The 18,959-nt window shown below is 36.8% G+C and overlaps 1 long non-coding RNA gene across 1 annotated transcript; it reads left to right on the top strand.

Moving 5' to 3' along the window:
• The first annotated feature begins 9,069 nt into the window (after window positions 1-9,069).
• Window positions 9,070-9,819, top strand: LOC139810582 (uncharacterized). The gene is made up of 3 exons (XR_011731438.1): window positions 9,070-9,209; window positions 9,318-9,495; window positions 9,716-9,819. It is a non-coding gene; the product is annotated as an uncharacterized lncRNA (long non-coding RNA).
• The last annotated feature ends 9,140 nt before the right edge of the window (window positions 9,820-18,959 follow it).

The following is an 18,959-nucleotide window of genomic DNA, read 5'->3' as shown; positions in this document are numbered from 1 at the left end:
ATATGCGCAATTGAAGCCATATTTGGCAAAAAGAAATGTTTAATGTTGGGAGTATACATAAATCCAAACACCTCCATAGAGAATATAAAAAATTTTATACGTTATAAATTACATAGATACAGGATAAACGAAGATAAAAAAGAAACTTTAATGGAAAATGAAAGAAATAAAGATATACCCATTATACTATCCGGAGACTTTAACTTGGATATAATCAAGCATGAAAACGAAAAGTTTATAGAGTTTATGACAAATGAGTTGGGAATGCATCTAATATCTGAAAAAGCATCAACAACACTGGGTGGTTCATGTATTGATATGGTGTTCATAAGACACATGGAAAATTTACAATGCAAAAGATATATCAGTTATTTCTCATATCATAAACCATCAATAATGATAATAACTGAATAGAATGATAAAACTGTAGCTTCGAATACAACAAAATAGGAAGGAAAGATGGTACATTTATAAATACTGAAGAAGAAAAGACAATAATGGAAAGTAAAGGTATTGCCTTGGCAAGAATTAGAAGATTATCACTTTTAGAGAGGCGAAACGAAGATTTTCCCTTCCAACGAAAAAAAAATAAACAAAAAAAAACGAAAAAAAAACAAGCACTGTAACAACTGTGCCGCAATTAACACGTAGAACTACGTCTATTAGAATAGAACATATATGGAAGAGGCATTGAACATCGAGTCTGTGTCCGACATCGTGCGAGAGAGAAACGTTAATTGCGCGAGAGAGAAAGGTAGTGAAGCCTGATCGTCCGCAATGCGCATACGCAGATATCGATAACCATATAGTACTATTTCATGTTAAGTATTCAGCGAAGGAAACTAGACGTAGGGCTACGTCAACTGTCAGTTGTCGTAGTTCGACGTTGTTGGCACAAACTGTGCCGCAAGCAACAACGTAGTTTGTGCCAACAACGTCGAACTACGACAACTGACAGTTGACGTAGCCTACGTCTAGTTTCCTTCGCTGAATACTTTAACATGAAATAGTATTATATGGTTATCGATATCTGCGTATGCGCATTGCGGACGATTAGGCTTCACTACCTTTCTCTCTCGCGCAATTAACGTTTCTCTCTCGCACGATGTCGGACACAGACTCGATGTTTAATGCCTCTTCCATATATGTTCTATTCTAATAGACGTAGTTCTACGTGTTAATTGCGGCACAGTTGTTACTGTGCTTGTTTTTTTTTCGATCATATCAAAAAGATTTTCTGATATTTCGTCAAGTCTGTAATCATATCCTTCTATTTGTTTCGTTGCAAATTCTTCTTTTCTCTTCTCTGTTTTTCAATATTTTTTTCTTTTTATAAATGGATTCTTCATTCTTCTCACATTCCTTTGTAATTCTAGGACTCTTTTGTCTTTACAATTCAATGATATAGAATTAGGATTGCACTGTACATTTTCAACTGTTTCATTGATTTGACTAGTACTGGCAATACATGACATAATGTTATTATTATACTGTTAATATTGATATTAATATTAACAGTTTCTATTTCATCTGATAGATGCATAGATGAAATAGCATCATTTTTAGTACACGTCTTTTTGTGTCAATACAAATCATATGATCTGGAAAATGTAAAGTACAGATCCGTAATTCTTTCAGTATTGTCTCCGATGCACCTGTAATATAAACAAAATCTTTGTAAACATATTATATATTACACACACACACACACACACACACACACACACACACACACACACACACACACACACACGCGAGTGCGTATATGTGCGTATGCTTATATTTTCAACGTAAGCAAATATAAATATTATTTCCATAGTAATATAAATATTATTATTTCTATGTTACCTATCAAATCAGTCCGTCCAATTGTTCTTAGCCATTGTTCTGCTTTTTGTGTATCTCGTGGAAGCCTATGTACAGGTGTATCCTTATTCGAAAAGCATTTGGGCACACAGCATTTACGTACCATCTTTGTATAAAAATACTTATTAAAATACTAATAATTATATTAATATAAATGATAATATACATATATATATATTTAATATTAAAGACTAATATATTATTTAATATTCTAAACTAAATATTATATGAATAATAATATATATATGTAATATATGTAAATAAAAATAATCTTATCCGTTTCGATAAATCCTTTCTCAGCTTTCCTTCCTTCTACTCTATTTCTCTTGCAAATTCTCTGCTGCAGTCCAATACACTATAATCTTGCACAAGTTAACGAATCTTCATGAGCTCAGCTGCACTCAGCCGCGCTTTTGCTGTTTGTTGACGAGGGGATTAGAGAGGAGAAGAGAAAAGAACGACGGTGCTGCCTCTATCGCTGTCCCCCCGTACTGCCACTTCCGTCGCCCAAAAATCCAGCGAGTTTGTCCCCCCTGCTTGCCGTATTGTTCGCGCCTGAGTCTTGCTTTCGAGCACGTACGTAGGATAATAACTGCGTGAGAATATCGTCCGCGTCGACATATTATTTGCGTGAGAATATTGTTCGCGCCGATTGACTCCTGGCGTTGAGACGTTATTTGCGTGATAAATGACGGTAAAATACGGATCACCCCGACTGATTAGTTACGTCCAGATGTTATTCGCGTTATCTCAAGAAGGTTATTCGCCTTAGGTTAAGAATATTATTCCTACTAGGTTAAGATTATTATTCGCGGTAGACTACGAGTATTCCTTGCGTTAGATTAAGATTATTAGCGACAAAATCTCTGCACGGCCTTGGGCCCTTGCGTTCACGCGCTCCAACGTCGTGCCAGCTCACGCAATATTATTTCACGTTACTCCGATTATGTTTTGCCGATGTCGCCGGCTCTATTAATTTGAAGCCTTCGTGAAGTTAGTTTTCTTTTCATATTATTTGTTCGTGAATTTAGTTTCTGTTAGTATTATCCTGCGTAATACCGGCGCCTTCCGCGCGCTTATTAAATCTGCGTAATTTTTCGTGTTTTCCTGGCGTCCACGTATTCTTTCTGTGTTATTCAAAGATTGACGCCCATGTTATCAACGATCTGCTCGCGTTATTAATGGAAGCCAAATTGGCTTTTATTATTTTCTCTAAATTGATTACGCAATAAATGTTACTCTTTATCTGTTAGCGGATTGAAGTTATGATTTACGTGTCACCCCGCCGGATATCGCGCTGCCCTTAATCAATCCCGCTCTGCTCTTAGGTCGAGCTAGCAATTCCCTCGCACCCCGACGTGTTTCGTTTTGCGTCTCTCTCTTTTGGTTATTAGCGATTTCGCGGACGCGAATTTACGCGTCTGGCGCCCAACCTTAAGCTCGTTTCGTGGAGTGTCGGAGGTGCGGGAGAATCACCGGAGAGGCCTATCACCTTTCTCTCCTTTTCCCCTTTTGATCCGGCACACGCCCCGGACCGCGCGTGAAAAAGCTGTGACAGTACATATCAGCAAATTAAAAGCTTAACTATACATAATATTCTCACTTACATGCATATACGGTTTTTATAAAAATATCATGATAGTGACATTTTCTCAGAAAACAGGTCTGCAAACAAGAATATTTTCGTTTTTATTGGTACTTTGTTACCGCTCAATAATTAGTAATTATAATTGTATTATACCATTCAGTATCTTTGACATGCACATCATGTTATGTATATGAAAGTATCTCTAAATAAAATTTTAATAATATTGTAACATTTAATATCTGATATCTGACAGTAATAATAAACCCCTGCTTAAAAGAATCTCGTGCTTTGTTGATGAATTCTTTCTTGATGGTTGATGACAAGCTTTTTCTGCAAAGTGCTACAGATGCATGTTATATGTTAATTGTTCTCAGTTTTTTTCTATCTGAAAAATGGACATTTAGTAAAGTTAATCAGTAGCATAATAATCAAAATGTCTTGTGCAGAGTAATTATAATAAAAATGTTATTAAATCTCATGAATATACATACCTTATCACAGTTTATAAGACAGCTAATAATTTTAAGGTTTCGACGTCAGCAACTTATTTTGTTAATGATTTCTTTCATTTCAGCATTAATAGAAATAGATTGCACAAATCATACCATGCTACTTTTAATAAAATATAGAAATCTGATATATCACTGTAAATAAGAAAGAACTATTATTTATTAGTATATTGCTAGGAATGACACGTAATTGTGTGCATTTGTAAAAAGTATGAAATACAGGATACTTACATAAATAATGACAAATATAATCAATTAAACGTTTTCTGATATTCATTTCCTTCCGATTACAGTACTCTAATCTTTTACATGTGCAATGACACGTTGTTTGAAAAAAAGGATTTGGAGAAGTTGTAGTCAATTTCAGTGCGTAAAAACTATATAATAACGGACCGGAACGAGAGGTGTCCGTCCGGACCGGAAATGTCTTCTACCACAGGTCACAACACTCACCGCGACTGGCGCTTTTGCTGCCACGCGAATTTCCCCTCTGCTCATTTTTCTTCTTCAGCTTGTTCCCGTTCCCTTCCGTGCCCTTTTTCCCATTTAAAATTATTGTTCTGTCCCTCCTTCGGAAAACTTTTATTCGTCTTCTCCTTCTCTCGAGCATAATTGTCCCCTTGAATTATTTTCAATGCTTTTGCTCGCTCGATTGCCCGACTTAATGAGGTTATCCCCTCTATTTGCAACGTACGTCGAACAAAAATATCGGACAGCCGAAACGAATGCGAAACAAGCAATCTATTATCCGGATCTCATAGGGGCACTCGGGGCTACGCAAGACGAGATAGACGCTCAATATCGGTGGAACCGAGAGTAGCTAGATCTCCCCGAATCTCTGTCTGCGATGGTGGATGAGGAGCGGAGACAACTATTCTGCGTTAAATGGACCCTCCCCAAAGCGTAGCTCCGAGCTTCGCTTTTAGCTCCGCAAAATCTAGACAGTCGACATCTTGCACGGTCTCTAAAATGGAGCGCGCTTTTCCCCTCAGACTCGAGGCTAACACAACAGTTTTCGTCGCGTTATTCCAAGAATTCGCTCGCGCAATTAGATTAAATTGTGACAGATATTCATGAAGTGGAACTGTCCCGTCATACGTATCGGGCTTTACTTTATAGCCGAGCCCGAGGCCCGCTTCCGCGGCAGCGTCTCCTGCGTACGAAATCTGATTCCCGACGCTAGCCACGTTTGAGCCCACCCGATACAAATTTTCACCTGCATTTCCCGCGGTCAAGTTTCTTTCGGTCAAGCGCGCGATATTTCTTTGTGCGTCACTCGTGGTCTCGATTCTTTCGGCCGGACGTGAGTCGCTTTCACTCGCGTTCCCCGCGAACGCGTTTCTTTCGGTCAAGCGCGCAACATTTCCGCGCGCGACTCCCGCGATTCCGTCTCTCACGGCCGGGCGTGTATCGTTTTCACTCGCGTCCCCCGCGGACGCGTTTCTCCCGGTCGGACGCGCGACATTTTCACGCGCGTCTCGCGGCCCCTCGCCGACTGCCCCCCGCGATCGCACATCTCGAGACGCACTAAAATTGGAGTGACTTAGCTGGTTTTGAGTCATCCCGCGTAGACGATGGAGTTCTTCCTCCTGACGGCGAATCGTCGCCGCGAACTCCTCCTCACGCCGGGCCTGCTCCACACGTAGGAGTTGGACCTCCCGTATTACGGTCTGAAGCGTTTCAGTGAGTGACGCAATCGCCGGCGTCTCGCTGGTATCCCGGTGAGGCGTCTCCAGCCGGAGCCTCTTCCGTGTGTTCCTTGTATCCATCTTGCTCGTTGCTCGGTCCGATCCCGGACGAGCCCCCAAAAATGTTACGCGCCGACGAGCGTTCGCCACACAATTACTCACTTTCACACTCGCGGCGCGTGTCACGACACTCTCGCACAAATAAGATGACTCGTTTAGAAAATCAGTAGCTCTTTATTACGACTCTCGGTATAATAGAGGAGCTCGGGACGACACGTCCGAACGAGACGCGTCCCAGAGTCAATCTGAACATCAGGTATAACAGGAAAATCAATAGTTAATTGAGCATCACGCAATCAACATTAGTAAACAAGCATCCGTCGCTAAGGACGGTTCGCGACGCGACATTAATAGCGTTTTCGATTGAAGCGGATTTGATCGACCCGAGGTCGATTAAACTCGTTTCCATGTGAACATATGTTCAACCTGAAATGTGTTTGAATCTGGTTCAGGTTCTGGTTATAAAGCATTAAAAAGTGACGTCCCGTTTAACCACAACTACAAAAGGTAAAAACTTGAGAAATTAAATAACATTATATAATATAATAAATTAAGTTTGATTTGCAATTAATATTTTTTATGTGATATAAAATTAATAGCTTTATTTATATCTTTAGGCATCATCTATGAATCGACAACGTTTATTAGTACTAATTCTTACAGAGTTTATATTTTCTGAGGATAGTTCTGATAATGAAGATATGGAAATAATAGCAAAAGTAATTAACAGTATACCAAGAAAAATACCTCGCATACCAACATTTTTACAAGTAATTGAACTATATAATGATAAAGAAGTTAGTATGAACATAACCTTATACATACTTCTTGAAAATAAAAAGTATATAGAAAAGGACCCCGGGCCCAGCCATAGGAAAAATGGATCCCGGTCAAATTGGTTGAAACTGCAGTATGTTGTACTTTATAATCTTCTGATCAAAAGTGTTAATGGGCACGAAGTCCGGAACCATCTACTTTTCGAGTTATCAGACGTTGAACATGGTAAAAATGAGGATATTGGGGATATTCTATTTTAGAGTATCCACGGCAATAATTCTTTAGGGTCGCATTTTTATGTGTGTGTGTGTGTGTGTGTGTGTGTGTGTGTGTGTGTAAGTATGTCCGTATGAGCGTGTGCGCGTAAGTGCGTGTGTGTGTGTGTGTGTGCGCGCGCGCGTGCCCGTGCATGTGCGTCGGTATGTGTGTGTGGGTATGTCTGTGTCGGTATGTGTGTGTGGGTATGTCTGTATGAGCGTGTGCGTGTGAGTGCGTGCGTGCGTGTGTGCGCGCGTGTGCGTGGGTATGTGTGTGTAGGTATGTTTGTATGAGCGTGTGCGTGTGCGTGTGAGTGCGTGTGTGTGGGGGGGTGTCTGTGTATGTGCGTGTAAATGTAGATGTGTGTATATTCTTATAATCAGTGCATCGTCGGCATTAGCATCACTGTCGCGGCGGGGTGCCACAGGTCGTGCCGCGTCTTAAGGCTAGCTCAGCGAGGACAGAAACCTCGCGTAGAGCAAAAGAGCAAAAGCTAGCTTGATCTCGATGTCCAGTACGCATAGAGACTGCGAAAGCACGGCCTATCGATTCTTTTGGCTTGAAGAGTTTTCAGCAAGAGGTGTCAGAAAAGTTACCACAGGGATAACTGGCTTGTGGCGGCCAAGCGCTGCCGCACTGATGAACAGTCATTGCGATAATAATCCTGCTCAGTACGAGAGGAACCGCAGGTTCGGACATTTGGTTCACGCACTCGGTCGAGCGGCCGGTGGTGCGAAGCTACCATCCGTGGAATTATGCCTGAACGCCTCTAAGGCCGTATCCTCTCTAGTCAAAGGTGGCAATGATATCTCTAGGAGTCTCGGTCTAGGCCCTTATTATCCGAAGGATAGCCTTCTAGATAAGCCTAAGGCAATAGGGCATACGAATCTCCAAGCCGAGGGCTGAGTCTCAACAGATCGCAGCGTGGTAACTGCTCTACCGAGTACAACACACCGCCAGGTACCTAAGTCGTCTACAGACGATTCCGAGTCCTCGACATCGAACTTGCGAAACTCATGTTCGACCGTTAGACGCCGTACCGTCGTAAGCGGTGAGATCCCGACGACGGGCAGAGGCGCGCCGTACGGCAAACCGGGCTCGTGCGACGACGGCCCGCGAGAGGACCGGCCGCCTAGTAGTGTGTCACATTGTTTTGAGCCTTTCGACTCACGAGACTCCTATTGCAGGTACGGCCGCCTCGGTCGGCCCGCGGTCGGCCTGTAGCGGCCCCAGGATCGCGGGCCGATCAAAGGATCAAAAAAAGCGACGTCGCTATGAACGCTTGGCCGCCACACGCCAGTTATCCCTGTGGTAACTTTTCTGACACCTTTTACTGAAAACTCTTCAAGCCAAAAGGATCGATAGGCCGTGCTTTCGCAGTCTCCGATGCGTTACTGAACATCGAGATCAAGCCCAGCTTTTGCCCTTTTGCTCTACGCGAGGTTTTCTGTTCTCGCTGAGCTGGCCTTAGGACACCTGCGTTTATTCTTTGACGATGTCCACGCGGTGTACATTGGGTGATGCTAATCCCGACGGTGCACTGATCATAAGAATATACACACACACCTACATTCACACGCACATACACAGACATACCCCCCACACACGCGCAAGCGTGCGCGCGCACACACACACACTAACACACACACACACACACACACACACACACACACACACGCTCCCACGTTCATACAGACATACCGACACACATACCCACGCACATGCACGCGCGCGCGCACACACACGCACACACGCAAGCACGTACGCACTCACGCACACGCACACGTTGCATACAGACATACCCACACACACATACCCACGCACATGCACGCGCGCGCGCATACCCGCACGCACGCACGCACGCACGCACTCACAACGCACACGCAACCACGCACACGCTCATACGTACCCACACACACATACCCACGCACACGCGCGCGCACACACACACACACACGCACTTACGCGCACACGCTCATACGGACATACTTACACACACACACACCACCACACACTCACACACACACACACACACACACAACACACACACACACACACACACACACTAAAAATGCGACCCTAAAGAATTATTGCCGTTGATACTCTAAAATAGAATATCCCCAATATCCTCATTTTTACCATGTTCAACGTCTGATAACTCGAAAAGTAGATGGTTCCGGACTTCGTGCCCATTAACACTTTTGATCAGAAGATTATAAAGTACAACATACTGCAGTTTCAACCAATTTGACCGGGATCCATTTTTCCTATGGCTGGGCCCGGGGTCCTTTTATACAAAAATATGTTTCGATTACAGTTTAAATCTCGTTTTCGTATTTCACGTGAAACGTGTGATTTTCTTGTTGATTTATTCGAACAAAGTGAATATTATTCTTTGGAGGGCGAAAGAAAAGGAGGTTATAAATCAAAAACAGCTTTAGAACATATTCTGTGTTTTTTATGGTACATTCAAATATATATTGTACCTATATTATTTATTCATACCATGAATTAATGAGAAATAAGTTTTAAATTTGTATAATTGCTTACATTAATTTTATTTATTTTTAGGTTTGCAGGTAACAAGTGTGTTATACGTAGTGTTGCAGATCTATTTGATATGAGTTTATCTACTACACATCTAATAATTATTAGAGTAATAAATTTTTTATGTGATATTGCACCATCAATAATTAAGTTTCCTCAAACGGCTGAAGAAAGAGAGACAAATGCCATACAATTTAAAGAGGTATAATAAAATATTTCTTAATATACTTTAATAAAAATTATATATCTCATGATAATAAATAAATTTAAATATAAAATACATGAACAAAACATACAAAATAAATAATTTTGATTTTAATATTGAGAATTATTTCAATAATATTATAAATTAATATATAAAATTATAGATTTAATTAATTAGAATTATAAGAATTTACAATTTTTATCAATTTTATTTCTAGATATGTCACATCCCTGGTATTGTTGAGTGCATTGATGGATCATATATATCTATCCGAACACCTAGTCATAAAATTAGATCTACATATGTTAATCGACATGATGAAACAGCTATAACATTGCAAGGAATATGTGATGCTCAAAATAGGTTTATAGATGTTTTTACTGGAATTTCCAGTAAAATACATGATGCTCGCGTTTATAGCATGTCATTTATTCGAGAGAAAGTGTGTCAAATGGGGAGAAGATTATCACATAATTGGTGATGCTGCATACCCACTGTCCACAAATTTAATAACACCATATAAAGATTATGGTATTCTAAATGAAACGGAGAGAACAGTTAATTATTCATTTTGCAAAGCTAGGGTTAAAATTGAGAATACGTTTGGTATTTTAAAAGGTAGATTTAGACAATTAATGCACTTAGAAATGTGGTCCGTTTTAAAAATGTCTAAATTTATAATGGCATGTGTGTTTTACACAATTTGTGTATTGTTAATAATGATAATTTAGAATTTTTTAGAATAGGTGGAAATACTGATACTGAACCAAATGAATATATATCGTATATCCATTACACCAAAGAGAGGCTGGTAAACAAAAAAGACGATCGATTAGCTACAAACTATGGAAAACATTACTTTACATAGGGACAACGTAATATTAATTTAATTAAAATTATATAAGATAATATTAATTACGTTTTTTTTTCAAAAGTTGATTTTATTTCAAAACAGTTTTTTAATTTATAAAAACTTGTGTACACATTTTATTGAGTTGATAAAATAAACAAATGTAGTAATACATAACATAATTAGTACACAACATATTAATGTAGTAGTATGTAATTAAAACGCAACAAAATCACTTGGTAACTTAATATTGCTTTGTAACTCAGTATTTTTTAAAAAATAATATATATGAAGTTATCTAATATCCTATTCATTATTCTATCTTATTATTATTCCAATATCTTAAATCTTTAACCTTATTCAGAACTTGAATCTTTTGCTGATTTTTCCAATAAAGATATTTAATAAATAACATATTTCTTTTATGATGTCGATCTTAATTTATAAACTTTGTGTACATATTTTATTGGTTGATAAAATAAACGAAATATAGTAATCCATAACATAATTAGTACACAACATAAGAATGTAGTAGTGTTGTATGTAAACGCACACAAAATCGACTTGTGGTAACTTATATTGCTTTGTACTTAGTCCTACTCATTATTTTATTATGTCTCCAATATCTTAAATCTTTAACCTTATTCAGAACTTGAATCTTTTGCTGATTTTCCCAATAAAGAATTAACCTAATTACTCTATTTCTTTATGACGTCGATCGTAATTTATAAACGTTGTGTACATATTTTATTGAGTTGATAAAATAAAATAACATAATTAGTACACAACATAATTAACGCAACAAAATCACTTTGTAACCTGAATATTGCTTTGTAACTCAGTCTATCTTATTTATTATTCCAATATCTTAAATCTTTAACCTTATTCAGAACTTGTATCTTTTGCTGATTTCCCAATAACAGATATAATAAATCACATTTTTCTTTATGACGTCGATCTCTGTTTTCCTTCGGCAGTGGTTGCTATTTCTCGCAGAACATGCTCCAGCGATTGATTAGATTTTACCCTTCTTTTTTTGTTTTTATCAGATTCATTTTCATCACTATCATTACTATATCATTCGTCTCAATATCTTATTGCTAAACTCTATTTTTGGTTTTATTTATTTTTGTGTTGATTTGACGCGCAATAAACTTCAGGTTTCAAACTATCATCTATATTTTTACATTTCTTCAAACTCACTGCCATAAGGTACTTCGGTAGGAGCATGCCGGAAACTTTATTACCAGATAATGCATTTTATGCTGCCTACTAACATTTTTATATCTGTTAGAACATTGTGGTCCAGTAACGCTTATGTTAAATTGTTGATATAAGTCTTTACTTATTTGTTCAAATATAGCGGCTTTATTTTTAAAAGCTCGAAATGGACCAATTTGTGGAAAATATAGACAGTATTGATCGAGTAAATACTTTGTTTTTTTTCATTCCATTTATGTGTCTGATTGATAATGATGTAACTATTTTCATTTTCTTTGTCGCATTGAATATTACAGGTTTCTCTATTCTGTGTACCTAAGAAAAAAATATCATATAACTATTTTATTATAATAAAATTTAATAAAAATTAACTAAAAAATTTATATACTTATAATAAGGAAATTGACTAATACAAAGATAATTAATAAAATATTAATTAATAAATTTACCTGATGATGATGCCGAGTCATCAAATACATTAATCATAAGACCTAGTGATTCCAAATAGGTTGTGGATATAAATTTCATTTCAGTTTCACCTAAAACAAAAACAGATGTTTAGTTTATAATACTACAATTTTTAAGTATTGCGAGATATATTGTTGTGTATATATATTACATTTGCAATTCGGTCTTTAACCGACTTTTACCCAACAGTATATTCTTATAGATCATGGCATACTTTCTTTGTAACCTTTTTGAGTTTTGGCAATATCTTCAAAAGTTGAAGAAAATATAGTACACGAAAATGTGCGTGACGGCATATGTTGTTGCGAATCTTTGTGAAGTTGCCGTCATGCAAAGAAACTTTAGACAGCTATAACTTTCTCAAATTAGGTTTTTTTTTAAATTCTAAAAAGTACTAAAATCGGCTTAGATTTCTCACATTAATTATGGATACCGCTTAATTAAAAAAATTTTACTTGAGAACCCAATTATCTTTACTCTAACCTTGATCATTCTAATTTCACATAAAGTGCCTTCATTTATTTTGAATTGTTTTTTATTATTATCATAGATAATCCTTTTACTAACATGGTTGCAATATCTGTAAAAAAAAACATTTTATTATTAATATATATTTATATACAACATTTACATCAGAAAAGCATGTCTATCGTCTAACCTAAAGCATATCTAATCTAATCCTAATTTTCTTTTCCCAATACAATAACATAAATACTTCTCAAATATTCTTTAAAATATTTTTATCGTACAGAATATTAAATTTTGAACTTACATGACACTTCCTGGATAATATATATTATTTTCCTGGATATTGTAATATTTATTTTCGATTATAGCGGATTGTTTATGGGTCGAACATGGGTTCATATTTCGATGAATCCTAGTAACGCAAGACAGAACGTGTGACGTCATTAATCGATCTCGGGTCGAATCAAATCCGCTTCAATCGAAAACGCTATAAAATAACGGGCGACTCGCATATACGCGCGACACGAGGACAGCACGGGCGTAACAATACATAATACATGTATATCTTTCCTCTCGCTCGCCGGCAGAATTTGGACAAAATCGCTTATGGCCAGGGGGGGGGGGGGGGACTCTGTATAGAGGGTCTCTACTGTAAACCGGTGTTAAATTGACGGAATAAATTTATTGCATCGCAGTCGTTGTGACAATTTACTTAAACGCCCATCATGCCGTGAAGGAATGCGTCGTTGACCCATGGTGTCTTGATCCTTAAGTTGGTGTATTTATTCCTTCTTTCATTACACAAATTTACGAAACTTAATTTTTCTACACCCTGTATATATCTCAGGAACTGCTAAATATTGTAATTCGTGCTCAATCGTGGTCAATCGGGACAGTGGTCAATCGGGACCGTGGTCAATATCAACGTGGTCAATCGGGACTGTGGTCAATCGGGACGGTGGTCAATCGGGACGGTGGTCAATCGCGACCGTGGTCAATCGAGACGGTGGTCAATCGCGGACGGTGGTTAATCGCGGACCATGGTCAATCGGGGACCGTTGTGCACTCGCAACGTGGTCAATATTAATGTAGTCAAACGCAACGTCGTTAATACCTCAACGGGGTCAATCGGGACGTTCCTCGGTGGTCAATCGGGACCGTGGTCAATCGGGACGGTGGTCAATCGGGACCCGTGGTCAATCGCAACGTGGTCAATTGCAACGTGTTCAATATCAACGTGGTCAATCGGGACCGTGGTAATATTAACGTGGTCAAACGGGACGCTCCCAGTGCAGAGCAGCCAAACCGAACACGTTACATTGACATTCTTTAAACAGGAAATAATTCCATTGATTGTCCGTTACGGGTAATTCCCAGAAATAAAAGACTTGACATTTCCACATTTCTTATTACATGATTATTATGATATGCGAAAATCACTCTTTAGTGTCAGCAGCGTATACGATGTGTGAAATGGCCTTAGAATTAGCTGATTATTGGTTTGTGCATTACTTTTTATAATGATTTTACTCATTTTAATTACGTAAAATAGTTTAAAGCATGCGCGAGTATACCTCGACGTTAAGCCGCTGTACCCACGAGAACTTGAATACGCAATGTTTATTTAAATTCGAGTTTAGTCTCATGAATAATATATATTTTTATTTCGATTGTGCCGAATTTCAAGATCCTGAGTTCGATATTCATTAATGTTAATGCGGTAGATGAGAAACTTGATTAAGGACTTGAAATAAATATTATGTATTTTCCATATGATTTAGTTGTAGAAACGTGAGATATAAGGTTGTATTTGTGATTTGCATGTCGCATTCCATATGCGTACCAAAGGGGTGAAGCAAGAAGTGAAAATTTTAAAGATGCGTTATATCCTACGTTATGAGAAATAGAATTAAGTTCAGGGAGGCAAGAAAAGTGCGAAAATGTCGTTTATTGAACGATTGGACGATTAAATAAAAAATAGGTTTAAAAGGGTAACAACCCTAAAAATTGACATATTTGAGTCGTTCAAGGCTTAACATCCAATAGTTTTTAACTCTACGAACAAGGATCCATCGCGATATAAACAGCGATATATCAATATTTATTAACTTTCATTTTCAACGGTGACAAATCACACTTTGTTGATAAGGGTCCGATTGAGTCGCAAAGCATCTTGGTTTTGTTTTCTTTAATCTATGGAAGCCACCCATATACATTTTAAGCAATATACTTCATTATTATAAGTTTTTATGAATTTTCGTAACGATAAGTCGAAACTCGAAATACGAGTCGGAGCGAGATATAAACGTGTGATTTATGTTTTAAGAGGGTTAAATGCTTAAACGTGCCCATATACCTTTTATTCAAAATTTCAATTATTTTAATATTCGATAATTTTTGACGTAATGTGTTAATTAATCGTAATTATTGTACTCGATGCGATATTTGTGTTCAGTTTGACTTAAATAAGCGTAAAAAATAATATTTAACGCGGAAATATGAATATTGGAATAACCAACGTTTTCTGCAAACATTTGACAAATCTCTTAAATAACAATAGATTGATCATTATTAAATGGTAGATTACATGTATAATCGTGACTAAAACTAAATAACATATGTAATTTTCTTCGCGAAACAAACGATAAATTAACAATGACGCATATTCGTGAGAAAAAGCAACACCCTTACGTACTTCGATACTTGTTGCAAAATATTATTTATATGTTGTGTTCTGAACATTAAATAAGGCCAATAAACTTTATCCGAAGCGATCGGACGTATATTGAAGAAGTTTATTTTCTAAACGTTAACTCGAAGATTTTTTATTTTCGATAATTTTATGAACTAAATAGCATAAAACGCAATAGATTAGCGAGATATTTCAAGGTTCTAAAGTAAAAAATGCCAAATGGTTCATATTTGAAAAATTTATTGACATAGATAGGTGACGTTCATCGATTTTCGTACCATTAGTACGAGATTAATTCCATTGATATATTCGTTTATTAAATAACTGGAAAACGTTATTTGGCATTATTTTGTAGAAAGCAGCTGCGGCCTCGTTAAGAAAGGATTTCACCAACCTGAAATTTTTGAAAAATGGAAAATTTTGTAATAGCGTTGAATATTTGATTTTTATGCATGAATATTTGATTTATACTTACCTGATGATTCCTATGAAGATCCAGCATAGATCCAGCGGCGAAGTCGCGTACCTGAAAATAAAAGAGAAATTAGTATAAAAATCTTGAAATTGATAGCGATGCGTTATAAAACATGTAATAAGCAGGGACTTAATGAAATCGATTGTGAATCATGAAATTTTGATAGAATAGCGCATTTGCTTTAAAGTAACTTGTAATTTTGCAATTAGGGTGCGTGATTGTTATTAATAGGATAAAGGATCGCGAGTCATGGGAATCTTGTAGATTTTAATTTCTTTATTGAGTTATGCATAAGTCGTAGAATCTTAATCATATAGCTAAAATTCTCAAATTGTTTAAATAATCATCAACTTAAATTCAATAGTTTTCATAATATTATTTTGATGTGCAGGAAATTTCCCGTTAGCATGTTTTGATCAAATAGAAAGTTGTTTACATCGAAAGGAATGTTTCGGTTGACCAAAAGTGAGAGAAATAGCTATATGATAGAGAGATAAGGAAACGCCAGACGCGGAAAGCGTGTTCATCTAAGCGCCAATCGCGCATGCTTGAGCCCAAAGTGGGGACGTTTCGCAGGAGAAGCGAGGTCTTTCCTCGAGAAACCGTCGTAGCGAACGGACGTGCTTCGTAAGAGTGCGGACTTAGGGTGCGTTCGGGGAGACGCTATTAGCGCTACCTAGCGCTACTGGCTGTTCGCGGAGCTCTATGATAGCGCTACCAAACGCTGTCGTGACGTCATTACTGGTAGTGTTATACGTCATAACTGCTCGCTACCAACGCTCTTTCTTCCGAGGTAGTGTATTAATTAGCGTTAGCGTTTACAGGCTCTATGAACAGCGCAATAGTAAATGGTAGTGAATTGCGGCCCGGCGTCGTTTGAATGCAAAATAGTTTGGCGCGGCAAAGTTCAGCCGATAATTTTCTCTTTCAGCGGCGGCGGAATTGGCGGGTGATAATTTATCAACGGCGACGGCGAACGGCGGCGTTATACATTTTTTACAATTTTAACTTTTCATAAATAATATGAACAAAACATAGCAACCACTAACATACTAAGTCACTTGTTTTCAAAATACGATCACTTATTAGCATTACTAATCTCTTTTATTTTACAAAAAAAATAAATTTATCTTAAAATGTTTTTCCTGACCATAATACGTAACAAAAATAAAATGTAATTCAGCTGTATTAACCATCAGATCATCAGACTTCTTTCTCTCTATACTTATTATAACATTTTTCTCACATATTAAGTTGTATAAATAATATGAATAATATAATTATACTGGGGTGCGTTCAGATTCCCCACCTGGTAGGTGATCGCTGGGTGACCGGGTGAGTGGGTCGGAGCTAGCGAGAAGCTCCCGAGTGGTTTATGGAATCTGAACGCACTCGACGCGCTCTATCTCATTCTCCGTCACTACCGGTACAAAATCTGGATCCCCGGCTCACGTAAGTTAACCTCATTTCTACAATTGTCAAAGCCGATTACCCATAGCGTAAACGTAGTCGTTAGTGGTTTGTAAGATATCAGAATGTATGCAGAACGCACTCTTTATATATCAATAAATATGCGCCTTGCATATAGTTTTACGTTTACATAATGACGAAAATCATATGCTAAATGCTCGCATTTATCGATAAAAAGTGCGTTCTGAACCCACATTCTGAATATGTTACAACCATAGTTGACGACTACATTTACGCTATTGTAGAATGGCCTTAAAATCGCTACATATATTTTACATTATTTGATATACATTTTACATATTTTGTATATGTATCTTAGGAGGCACAAATAAAAAGCAACGCAAAACAAGTATCACAATTAGTGAAGCTATTACAGTCTGCATCGCTTATTGTTGCCGAAACGAGCAGTGTGGGCCTTACGAAATATAGCCGGAGATGGACCATAGCTCAACCTCTTTTGCACGATTTAATTAAACCTGATACTCAGTAAGTGACATTGTATTTAAAACAACATCCTTTGACTACATTCGTTCTGTTTGTTTTTATTTGTTGTCAGTATTAAACAAAAATTAATTTTGTAATACTATATTTTTTTCTTTATTGCAAGAACGTAAAGACGATATTGAACTATGTTAGGGCTTGAGCAGAATGGCTGACTTATAATTTTAAGACAATGTTTTATGCTTTAACTCTTTGTCTTTCGTAACGCACAATACTGTCTCGTGTTCTCAAGACTCTCAAGTCTTAAACGTTGTTGACAGTTTCGTATACACGTTTAAGACTTGAGACACAAGACAGTATTATGCGTTACTAAAGAAAAAGATTTAAAACATAAGACAGTGTCTTAAAATTATAAGACAGCCATTCTGCTCAGGCCCTTAGTATAAGAGTTTAAAACATTTAAGGACGGTCTACAATGCGTTGCAAACACCTCGTCGCCAGTCGCGAAGCGTGTTTGCGACTCATTGTAGACTGCTCTTTAGAGATATCCTTAACACACTGTTTACTTAATTAAATTATAAATAACTTAAAAAATAGAACATAAATTTAAAAAAGAATTATACGTTGTATCACAAATATATAACAATCATTGACAAACTGAACTTCTTATTGTATGAATGTACATAAAAAGTATTAAAATAATAATTATTAATAAGAAAACAAAGTTATATAGGAAAGTGCACATAATGTTTTACTATACATATTAAGGAGTTATTTATTATCCAGTTATTATAAATATTTTTATAACGAAAATCTCAAATATGATATCCATTTAAGAGAAATTAGTTGTGATAAAAATTTAAAAATATTTTCAATAAACTACTTTTTCACAATATATTATTTCGTCTGATAATAGAGATCATAGTTTTTCTCACTTATTGGATCTGTTATTTAGGATAAGTTTATATTTAATTAAATATTTCTTGATCTTAAATTTCTCTTTTTATTCTTTATTTGTTAGAATCCGAATTAGTAATATTTGCGTTTATCTTATTGTTAGCGGAAAACGCTATTTCAACATTTGTGTGATTCACTTAAGCGATCTAGTTTAAATTATTATTATTAATTGTTAATATATTTCAGAACGCACACTTAAAGATGTCAAGTTCGAATTTTGCTTTAGATGCCAAAAGGCATGAACTATATAAATCAGAAACCAATAATGAACCTGTTATACTGGATGGATCGTTATTTATTCGCGATAAAGTCAGTAAGTATTTATGACTTAAATTCACACGTACCACAGGAGATCAGGAATTTTTTTTATTTTTTGCAATTATTTTTTAAATATTACTAGAGATATTAATATCCAGTTT

This window comes from Temnothorax longispinosus, chromosome 3, assembly GCF_030848805.1.
Source record: "Temnothorax longispinosus isolate EJ_2023e chromosome 3, Tlon_JGU_v1, whole genome shotgun sequence".
Lineage (NCBI taxonomy): Eukaryota > Metazoa > Arthropoda > Insecta > Hymenoptera > Formicidae > Temnothorax > Temnothorax longispinosus.
This window is presented reverse-complemented; position numbering and strand designations above follow the sequence as displayed.